Raw genomic sequence first — 12,011 nt, 5'->3', positions numbered from 1 at the left:
CCTCGCAATGGCCCAAGCCAAATTTCTTTCATGAAGGAGTTCAGATAATTCATTTGAAAACCATGGATTTTCACGGCCTTTTACTCAAAAAATCCTAGCAGGTGCATGTCTATTCACAATCTTCAAGAATAAAGTCTGAAAATACTACCATGCAATGGACACATCAGGTAATAAAAACAGTCTGTCCCAGTCAGATGTAAACAACTCATGCGGAAACCCCTGAATATCAAACAATTTAAAGTTCCTCCAGCTGCTCGGAGATTTCGCCTTTGGAGAAGACTGTTGATTTAACACTCGAAAAGTTACTGGAAAGATTACCCCAGAATGCATTTTTAGCCCACCCCAACCCTTATGAACAATAATTATAAATGCTGACTAATATATTTGTGGCATGATTTCCCAAGTTAAGTGGTTGGGCTGGGAATTTTAATGTCATCAATTGTGCGGGCTATAAAAAGCCATTGTCGAATGCACCTAGGCAGAGCGTCATTTCCCAGATGTGGTCTGGTTTCCGCTGTTGCGATCGAACGTTACTCTGAGTTGATTCAGTAGAGGAGAGCGGCTGTGTTTATGGTTGCTTACACGGTTGCCGGTTTGTCACAGCTGCTCTAATCGGCTGATGGCTATGAGTTGTATCTGTCCTCCTCCAGGTATGTATTTAACTTTTTTATATTCGCTCATCAGCCGTTGAAGTTGTGCGAGTCAGAATTTTTATTATTTCAGTTGATGTGTTGTGTATGGGTGACGGCTCTTGCAAATAGGCGGAGTAATTATACCTACAGCTACATCCCGGTTCCCGCAGCTGTCATTTGCTAAATTTATAGTTTTTCTGTTTTGCTTTATAGATTATTGGATGTTCATTGTATATTTCTTACGCTGATTGCAGGGTGAATAACATCCTTAGTTGCAGCACCGCTGTCTCGTTGTGTGGTCGATTTACATTAAGTCCATGTTTGTTTTGGGTCGGGGTAGTGTTTGACCCGTGCCAACGAACTGTGCATTTGTGTATGTTTTGTTTCAACAAAAGGCTTTGAGCATTTTTAATTTGTGTGGTACTTAGTTTTGTTAAATTTGTTTTTCCTTTGTCTCAGTTCAAATTGAGTTTACTGTTTTTCTTAATTGATTTATTTTGGTTGATGGTTTTGCTGTGAAACATTTGTACATTTTTTGTATTTAATTTTGAGTTAAAGTATTGTGTTTAAGCTGTTCTTTAAAGTTGTGTAATTGGTAGAATATATTGTATTAACATGTGTATTGAGTTATTTTTGTCTAGGAGCTGCAGGCCTTCTTGACCAGGGCGACCATTCCTCTGTAGATGGTGGTGGTGTTTCTTCATCGTGTGCTGTGGTCTGTGGCTTGCACTGGAGTGTGCTATGCAGATGGTGAGATCCCTTATTATTGGAGTATCTTCCCTGTAGTTTGGCTGCAGCTCCATGACAGCTGAAGTGACTTATGTAAGTTAGTATTAAAGTTGATGTGTGAGGTTGTCTAATTTATGCTTTTATGTCATTAAAATAAAACTTTTGTATTTGACCGATACCTGTGTCTCCACATTTTGCTTGCCTCTGGGTAGGAAACCTGTGTAAAGCCTTTTAGTTGGATTCTTTGGGTGAAATTCCCAAGGTGGCGTAGTCAGGCATTATTCCTTAATTTGATCATCTCAAATCTATCTGCTAAATGTACCTGGGCCACACTGTGCCTCGGTTGCAAACTGGAGTAGTCGGCAGGGTCTTCTGCTCTTTGTTTGGCAGCTTCTTGGAGTTTTTGTGTGTGTTTTTGTTCTAGTTTTGTGTAGGGACGAGACCGGGGTGTATGTTCAACTGTGCGCCCACTAAAAATTGTTACAGGTGATTTAATTTGTTCTTTGAGTTAAACATGGAAAGTGAGTTGCATTAGTTGCGGGACTTGGTGACTCAATTAAGAGCTGATAATGAAAGGCTGCGACAGGAACAATCATCGGTAAGTTCTCCAGGCCCTAGTACCATTGATGATAGTGACATTGCAGCAGCAGTGACTAGACCTGCATTAGCCAGTACTGGTGCTGCCTCAGTGGATAGGTTTGTTTTTGTGCCTAGGGACCGGAAATGCCCAAAATTTAGTGGAATTGAGGAATGGGTTGATGAAGTGCAGGCTTGCCCGTTGCTTGTCATTGGCTGATCAAGCTTCCTTCCTCTTCGATCATTTAGAAGGTCTTGAGGAAATTAGGCATCGCCCTGATACGGATAGAGGGGCTTCAGCTAGAATAATTTGGGCCCTTCATGAACTATATGAAGCCTTTTTCTCCTGGAGGCAGCAGGAAGGGAAGACCCTGTTTAGACTTTTCACTTTCTTTGATGGGCCTCCAGGAGAAAGTTTACCTGTTAGCCAGCCATTATGGGACTCACAGCTGAAGTGCTCTACCTAACTTATAATAGTGTTGTCACGATACCAAAATTATTGTTTCGATACCGATACCTAGTCAAGAATTGCGATTTCGATACTTTTTCGATACTTTTCCTGAAAGGGGAAAATACACTCTCAAATATCATTGCTGTGCTTTATTTTAAAATCGGGACAACATTCTAATCATATAGCACACTAATAAATGAACATATGAACAGCATATATGTTAAACATTTGAGCAAAATATGAAATATCAAAATATCACGGAAGATACGTTGCTACTTAGACCTTCGTATAACCTTATCAAAGAACCTAATAAAATATTCAAATATATATTCCAAATATTTAATATAGGCTATATGAAATTGCATTAGTGATGGTTCGTGCTTGAATGAATCTTTTAGGTTAATGAATCGTTCCCGTTCAGGTAATCCACTGACTCATATTTCTCGTTCACTGAAGTTCCTCTCTCCACAGCAGCGCGCGAGCAGCTCGTGAACAGCTCTGTGAACTGTTTCATCCTGTCAAAGAGTTACTCAAGATGTGACGGAGCATGTGATTTGTTGAATGTAGTGAACAAATCCGCCCTTCACTGAACGAGATCGATAGATCTTCTCATTTGAGAGGAGAAAAAACACAGACGTCCATAGGGAGGCACTGGAAGCGTGCGTTGCACACACCAACATGAGATTTGTCTCTTACAAATCTGGAACGCAGTCATTCTTTGAAGTATCGATACTAATAAATTTAGGAATCGTGACGTTTTTACATTTCTGTGACCTCTTCAACAAAGGCTGGAGAGTATTTTGGAGGCCTGTAAATAATAATAAACAGAATGCGTGGAGCACCTTTCAGCACAATCCCTAGATATTCAAAAGACAAGTACTGACCAAATGACACTTGCTTGCATTGATAGACATCTTTAAATAGAGCAGCTACACCTCCACCTCTCCTAACAGTCCTGCAGACACTCATGTAAGTGAAGTTAGGCTGCTTCATTAGGGACTGTTGCATTGCAGCTGTCTTCAAGCCATGTTTCGTTTAGAAACATAAAATCCAGATTGTTTGTGGTTATAAAGTCATTGATTATAAATCATTTATTATTTAGTGAGCGAATGTTTAAAGATGCTAATTTGATGGCTGTGCTTTGTGTCTTTACATCAATCTTAGTTTGATGCATAATAGGCCTCAGATTAGATGAGTTTGCCCTTCGGCTTGAGATGGCCTTAGACTTTATTAGACTCTATTACGTGATAAAACTGAAATAGAGAAAGCTACAGGCACACTGGGTTCCCGCTTGTTCAGTAGGCATTTGTGAATGTTGCTGTTATTATAGCGGGGACCCGACACATATCACTGAGAGCTGCTATCAGTTGTTTTTGGTTCACCTTCAGCAGATAGAGGTGAAGTCATCTCCAGCAGGTGATAAATAAAGTATATGGACAATGCAGTGCTGTTATAGTATAGAAACTATTCTGCCTTATTATGTGATAACATTTTTTTATTATTTGTTATTGTCCAGAAGTTATAGATTTCTAAGCCAATTCAAAGCTTAATAAAGTTAAAAAAAATTAAAGTTGCCTATACACTACCAATCAAAAGTTTTTGAACAGTAAGCTTGTTAATGTTTTTTAAAGAAGTCTCTTCTGTTCACCAAGCCTGCATTTATTTGATCCAAAGTACAGCAAAACAATCAAATTTTGAAATATTTTTACTAGCCTATTTAAAATAACTGATTTCTATTTGAATATATTTCAAAATGTAATTTATTGAGATTTCAAAGCTGAATTTTTTGCATTATTACTCCGTTCACTCGATCCTTCAGAAATAATTCTAATATTCTGATTTGCTGCTAAAAAAAATACACACTTATTATGATAATGTTGAAAACAGCGGAGTAGATTTTTCTCAGGTTTCTTTGATGAATAGAAAGTTCAGAAGAACAGCATTTATATGAAATATAAATCTTTTGTAAAATGACATCTTTATCACGTCGTAGGCAAAATTTAAATCAACTCTCATCAGCATAAAAGACAGACTCATACTCAGGTATAATTAAAAAGAAAGCTTTTATTCTTTGCAAAGAAGGTCAGACAGTCATACAGCAACACTGAGTTCCTGCAGAGTGAAACCGACCCAGGAAGAGGGCAGTCCTCCACCTTATATCCCTTTGCTGCGTCAAGGTTACAAAGTCTTAGCAGCTGTAAATTTCCACACATAACAAGGAACACTCTCTATGGGCTGTTTCTCACACATTTAGGACTTATGCCGCGTTTCCACCGAAATTACCCGGAACATTTGTACCAGGAACTTTTTTTCCCAGGAACCTTTCCCCCCCAGACCTGTTGCTTTCTGCGTTTCCACCGCGGTGTAAAGTACCGGGAAGATTAGGCAAATAGACTGGTGACATAGGTCTGCGCGCGTTTCTCAATACAAAGTGCGCTGATTTTGGACGTGCATTCTCGGTAGTGCGGACTTTGTGCATTCGACTCGGGAGTGTGATGTCCGCGACGACGCAAATCCAGTAAATCTGCAAACAGCAGCATATACTTGATAACTTCAGTCAGCTGACCATGGCTATTATTTTCCTCTCTGTATATTTACAATAAAACGAAATAGGATATCAAATACCACTGCCTCCTTTCGTTTTCATTTAAGCATAATAACAGCTGCAGAAATGTACTTAGTTCAGGGATATGTGTATATATAGCCTACAGCCATTACAATGAAACGAAATATTATATAGATTTGCCTTTTTTATTTTCATTTTAACATATAGATAAATTGAATACAGACCAAAGATAACCTGTTAGATTTACCCAAAACGAATTATATTTTATGTTTAACCACTAAAGAGACATCAGAGCCAGCGGCACACATCAGAAGGTCTAGCCGAGGAAAGGCTGCTTCTCGGCGGATACAGGAGGACTTAGCTCCCGCTGATCGCGTGGAGTTCACCATCTCTGAGATCGGCGAAACACATTTTTAAATAGGCGCTGTCTTTATAAATAAACCACATTTGAGTTTTAAACAACTACATTCTCGCCTGAAATACTTTTAAAATTACATTTCATGACACAATAACAGTAATATTTAGAAAATGTTGATCCGAATAAATGGTGGTTGAACTCAACCAATGCTGCGTGAACTCAACCAATCAGGATGTTTAGCGGCCAAGTCCCACCCCCGAAAGTTCAGGAACTTTGAAAAAGTACCACCTCGCCAGCAGGGACTTTCTGAGGGGCATTTTTTTACCCGGAACTTTATTTAGTTCCTGGTTCCTGCGGTGGAAACACACCGAGTACCAGGCCAAAGTCCCTAGTTCCTGGGTAAAGTTCCTGCGGTGGAAACGGGGCATTAGGTGACCCCCTCAGGTCATCCTCAGGCATTGTCCCCCCACTATATGGCCCAATGACCCCAATGACTATATGGGCCAATGAAGGTCACACTCAAACATCTGTTTCCCCCCCAGGTGTCGCCCTTCTGAACCCACACAGCAATTCTAAGAAAACACATGCATATATGGGCATACAGAAGCAATGTTAAATGATTTTTCCACCACAATTTCCCCCTTTTTATCATTCATTGATCACTAAAACATAAAAATTCATTACTACTGGTTATATTTTCACTACACACTTAACATTATGTTTCTGCTCTGGAAGCCGGGCTAAACGAGTAAGTCACTGCTACTGCATTCCTGATATGAGTCAGACCCTCAGTCACCTCACAGACACAAACACAATCCAAAACCAAATTCACACTCAGGAATACAAACATAATTCAAAATAAAGCAAACTTAAGGCATATCATCACATTTATACTCTTCATCTCTGATTTTCTCATAAATGATCACTCTCTTAAATTTGTGAAAGAAGGAAGAAAATATGCTAAGGCTTTTTGTATGGGGATAGACCCTATTTTAAGCAAGCAAACAGTATAAATTCAGATAGGCCTGAACATTACTTACTTCAAAGAAAAAAATATCATGAATCTCATACATTTAACACATTTCACTGTAGCTTCCGCTACTGTTTGTCTCTTCATCAATAGTTTTCTCCCCACTCAAATCCATGATGTCTTGATTGTACACAGTCATTTATTTGAACCATTTGATATGAAACACTAGACTTCACCAGTCTCTGTACTGAGCTGGATCTCAACTAAAAAATAAATGGTAGCCATAATAGCAGCAAAAATCATTTAGCAGCATTATGTGTACGGCTAGGCTCTTTTACGGCCATTCTCATGTGTGTTATGATATTGGTAACATTGTCACTGTAGTCTGGAATATGAAAACAACATGATATACCCAACTATGATCCTCATAGTTATCTTTCACTTGTGCGCAGACTACTTAGATGCTGTTTTTCAGTCTTAACCTTGCTCTTCCTGCTGATAAGGACGCTTGATGTTTAGGCTTACTCCCTCAGCTCCTCTTCCTCAGATGTAGGTGGGACCTTTCTGCAGTGGCTGGCCTGGATCCACGTTGCTCTCTCTGTAAAAATTAATACAAGACATAGTCAGCCAGACGATGAACATTATTAACAGCAATTATTATATGATGCAGTCACATTTGTAGCAATATTTGTTAGTTCTATTTGTTGATTCAGGGTTAACATCATCTGGGGTCCTCTGAGGGGTCAGCATCATCTCTTCTCAGGTGTTCTGGATCCAGACTGGAGCTTGTGTAAATCCCGTGGAAAAACATAGAAACAAATAAGAGATATCATTAGCATAGCTGCTGTTCCAACAAAGTAAAATTAATTAGTTTAACCCATGCTAAAGAATAAGAATGCACATTTGATCAGATACAACTACACTCACAATTTAAAAGATACATTATTCGAATGCTTGGCGAAAGAGATGAGTTTTTAATCTAGATTTAAACAGAGAGAGTGTGTCTGAACCCCGAACATTATCAGTAAGGCTATTCCAGAGTTTGGGAGCCAAATGTGAAAAAGCTCTACCTCCTTTAGTGGACTTTGCTATCCTTGGATCTACCAAAAGTCCAGCGTTTTGTGACCTTAGGGTGCGTGATGGGTTGTAGCGTGGTAGAAGGCTAGTTAGGTTCGCAGGAGCTAAACCATTTAGGGCCTTATAGGTAATTAATGATCATTTGTAACTGATACTGAACTTAATAGGTAGCCAGTGCAGAGACTGTAAAAATGGGGTAATAGGGTCATATTTTCTTGACCTGGTAAGGACTCTAGCTGCAGCATTTTGGACTACCTGTAGCTTATTGAAGATGCAGGACAGCCACCTAGAAGTGCATTACAATAGTCCAGTCTAGAGGTCATGAACGCATGAACTAGCTTTTCTGCATCAGAAACAGAGAACATGTTTCGTAGCTTGGCAATGTTTCTAAGATGGAAGAATGCAGTTTTTGTAACATGGGAAATGTGATTTTCAAAAGACAAGTTGCTGTGTAATATAACACCCAGATTTTTGACTGTAAAGGAAGTAACAGTACATCCGTCTTGTTGCAAATTGTAATCTACAAGATTCTGTGTACTGTTTTTTGGTCTACCTCCATAGAGCGTCATTAGCAAAGTCTTCTAACAGCGCTAGAGCATCCATTATGATGATATGTTATATACGCACATGCCTTTTTTATAGCCCATTCATTAAAAAAAATTTGCACCTGGTTTAGAATGCTGATAATGATAATTCAGGTTGATGCAATTTGATTTATTGGGTGATGTAATAGGATAATTTAGAAGTTTTTAATTTTAAATAGTTATTGCTATTTGGGCCAGTTGGTGTTGCCAAAACACACACTTCTAAAAGAGTGCGTATGCACGGTATGGTCAAGAGCATCCTTACGGTGCGCACTTATTTACGCCAAGTTTATTTTTTATAAATCCCGATATGTGCGTGGAAAAATAGGTACGCATATTTCTATGCCCATTTTGTGCATACGCAACGTTTATACATCAGGCCCCAGGTACTGGAAGAAGCATTTCTGGAAACAGAACGTAGTGCAGCCAATAGAGTATCGGTGCCTGTTCCCATCGAGGACAGTAGAAATCGTACAGCAGATTATGTAAAATCACAAATCTCAGATTAGTAGTGGTACACTGCCCTCTAGTGGATAGAAATGCAACCAAAACTTCAATTTTCTCAATTTGTTAGTCTAATTAAAAGTGAAACTGATTTCAAGAAAATACCAATTAATTCACAAAACATGGACTTTAGTGTAGACATGTTTCAAGATGCCACCAAAACGCAGGCTTCTCCTTGTCGCTACAAAATAAAGAGTGGACCTTCTGGTAAAGGAGGTTCCTTGTCCATTACCTATGACCTCGCAAAGAATCTAGCTGGTACACAGCTTGTGTCAGCAGGGCTTACTTATTTTGATGATAAGCCCATTAATTACTGGTCATGCAAATCATCTATCCAGGGTGCAATTTCTGGTCTGGGTCTTTCACCTGCAGAAGAACTAGATCTCTTGATTAAATACCTGGGTAAAGAATTTTCCGAGCATGCAAGGAGACTGAAAGCTGTTCATATCAGAAGCCCAGCAGCTGCACTGATAATTACATGGCAGAGACTTGAGGAAATATACGGTTCTCCAGACCAATTGAACATGCTCTTTTTGCTAAACTGGAAAACTTTCCAAGAATAACAAAGACCCACAAAAGCTTCGAAATTTAGGAGACATCCTCTCTGAACTGAAAGCTGCAAAGCTTGAGGGATACTTACCAGGTCTGGCATATTTGGAAACTTCTAAGGGAGTGAACCCTATTGTTGAGAAACTTCCCTATGTCCAGCTGTACACAAATAGAAAGCAAAGAAGATGTACACCATCCTAGATGAGCAAAGCAATCGATCTTTGGTTAGAAAAGATTTATTTGACATCTTCAACATCAAAACAAGTCCATTGCCCTATACATTAAAAACCTGTGCAGGCCTTCTAGAGACAGCAGGTAGAAGAATTTCTGATTTCACTGTGGAATCCACTAATGGAAAGATACGTCTACCTCTCCCTTCTCTTTTAGAATGCAATCAGATTCCAAACAATCGTACAGAGATTCCAACTCCTGATGCAGCATTCCATCAACAGCCACTTGAGACACATAGCACAGGAAATACCACCTCTTGACTCTGATGCAGAGATTCTTCTATTACTGGGCAGAGACATCCTTCAAGTGCCAAAGTGTGCAAACAAATGAATGGCCCAAAAAATGCCCCCTTCTTGCACTGAGACACACTCTTAACAAGCGACAACAAATGAAAGCTCATTTCCTGGAATTTATGGGCAACTTGCTAAAAAATGAGCATGCAGAGATGGCACCGCCTCTTCAGCATGGTCAGGAAGTGTGGTACTTGCCGCTGTTTGGAGTGTATTATGTTCTTTTTTAGCGTATGCTGCTCTGGCTTGTGCGGCTTCCGCTTTTGCTCGTGCCTTGAAAACAGCTATGCTGGCACTTGAGTGGCAACTGGATGCCCTTGAAGAACGTCTGGATGTTTTTGAGGAACGTGTTCTGACAGAGTGCACATCTTCAGCTGTGCCTTTAAGATCCACTAAATCTGTCTGACAAATATTCAAGAAAAATGGATGTTGTTTGGATCTAAATATAAAGAAGAGCATCATGTTGCTTTCCCACCTTTCTCAGTGTTTGCGAATTTTGTCCGCTCAGAAGCAAAGGCACGTACAGATCCCAGTTTTAGTACATTTCCTCATATGAAATATGAGAAAGGAGAAAGATTTAAGAAACAAAGACAAATTCCAATATCAGTTCACAAGACTCAAGTTAGTACCTCAACTAAAGTACAATCTGAACAGAAAAACATATCAGTTAGTCCAAATCAGATTTGTCCAATTCATGGAAAACCTCATCCTTTAAGAAGATGCAGAGGGTTCAGAGAGAAATCTCTACAAGAGAGGATGCATTTACTGAAAGAGCATTCTGTGTGTTACCGTTGCTGTTCTTCTACAAGCCATATCGCCAAAAACAATGCAAAGAATGCGGTAGTGAGTACAAAGCTGTAGGACCTTGAAAAAAAAAACCCCGTCCGGCACACTGAAATCTCTCAAAAGGTTCTGATCATGTAAGAATCAGAGAGGGCCGAGGGAGAGATTTGTGCAGGAGGCTCCGAAATTTTCCCTCGCCTTAGGGCCCACGCTTTCGGCAGCTCACCCGGGGCGGCCCCTGGACCCACCGATCCGAATTTCGGGCCCCTGGGTCTTTTCTAAAAAAGTCCCACCTGCCATATACTTGAATGTTTTCGGCCTAGCGGGTTCGTGGACATGGCTCGCAAGGGTCCGATCGGGCTGAATTTTGGATATTTGTCTCAGGGGGACCCCCTCGAACGGGCATCGAAGTCTGGTGGCCCTACGACCTTCTTTAGGGGTCAAAGGGTCACAGAAGGGAGCGCACATCCACCAAACCGGTACGCGTTTTGATTGGATGTGGGACGTCCACAGTTCGGAGACGACAAGTCTTAGGGCCCCCAGATTTGAGATTCTGGCATCTCAGGGGCCCCTCACCCAGGGCCCCGAAGAACGTAGTCGTAGGACCCAAGGAACAAAAGTGCATCGCACTAGGGCCCCGCACTTTTGACAGCACACTCTAGGGGTCCTCAGGAGCCATGGTTCCGAATTTCGGGCCCCTAGGACGTTTCTAAAAAAATCCCCCCTGCCATTTACTTGAATGTGTTCGGCCTAACGGTTTCGTGGACACGGCTCGCCCGGGTCCGATCGGGTTGAATTTGGTATGTTTGCCTTATGGGGACCCCCTTGACCAGGCGGAAAAGTCTGGTGGCCCTACGACCTTCCTTAGGGGTCAAAGGGTCAATAAAGGGAGCACGTGTCCAACAAACCGGTATGCATTTACATCTGGGGTGGGACATCCACCCTTCGGAGACGATGGTTCGAGATTCTCGCATCTCAGGGGCCCCTCTCACATGTCCCCGAAGCATGAAGCTGTAGGACCAAGAAAAAAAAATACCCGTCCGGCACACTGAAATCTCTCAAAAGGCTCTGATCATGTAAGAGTCAGAGAGGGCTGAGGGAGAGATTTTGTGCAGGAGGTTCCAAATTTTTCCCTCGCCTTAGGGCCTCGCACCATCGGCAGCTCACTTGGGGCGGTCCCTGGACCCACCAATCCGAATTTCAGGCCTCTGGGACGTTTCTAAGTCCCACTTGCCATATACTTGAATGGGGTTCAAATAAAATGCGGGTGGACATGCACCACGTGATGAAATTAACCAAAATCCAACTTTTATTTCTATGCAAATTTTACAGTATTATGGCATAAAACTTTAAAAAATTTATTCCTCGGAGCTTCCAACTTTTTCCAACAAATCCAACTTTTTTTCTATGGAAATTCTACATTATTATGGGATAAATCTTACATTAATGGACTCTGCTGAGTTGACTGAGTACAGTGCAGGCGTTTTGATCAACAATATTGCATATATTAAATTAAATCAAATTTAATAGAATTGCTATTTGTTAAACCTCACGTGGACACATATCCCACTTGCCATTTATTCATATTTGATGGACACAAAATTTGGGGCACCGTATCTCAGCCTACCGGGGGTTTAGGGAATTGGGGCCAGTGGCGTCGGATAGAGGTCCCCACGGTCTAATTTTGCCCAGAGATTGGTGTTTTTTCCCC

Source organism: Carassius carassius, chromosome 1 (genome assembly GCF_963082965.1).
Source record: "Carassius carassius chromosome 1, fCarCar2.1, whole genome shotgun sequence".
Classification (NCBI taxonomy): domain Eukaryota; kingdom Metazoa; phylum Chordata; class Actinopteri; order Cypriniformes; family Cyprinidae; genus Carassius; species Carassius carassius.
Note: the sequence above shows the minus strand (reverse complement) of the source record.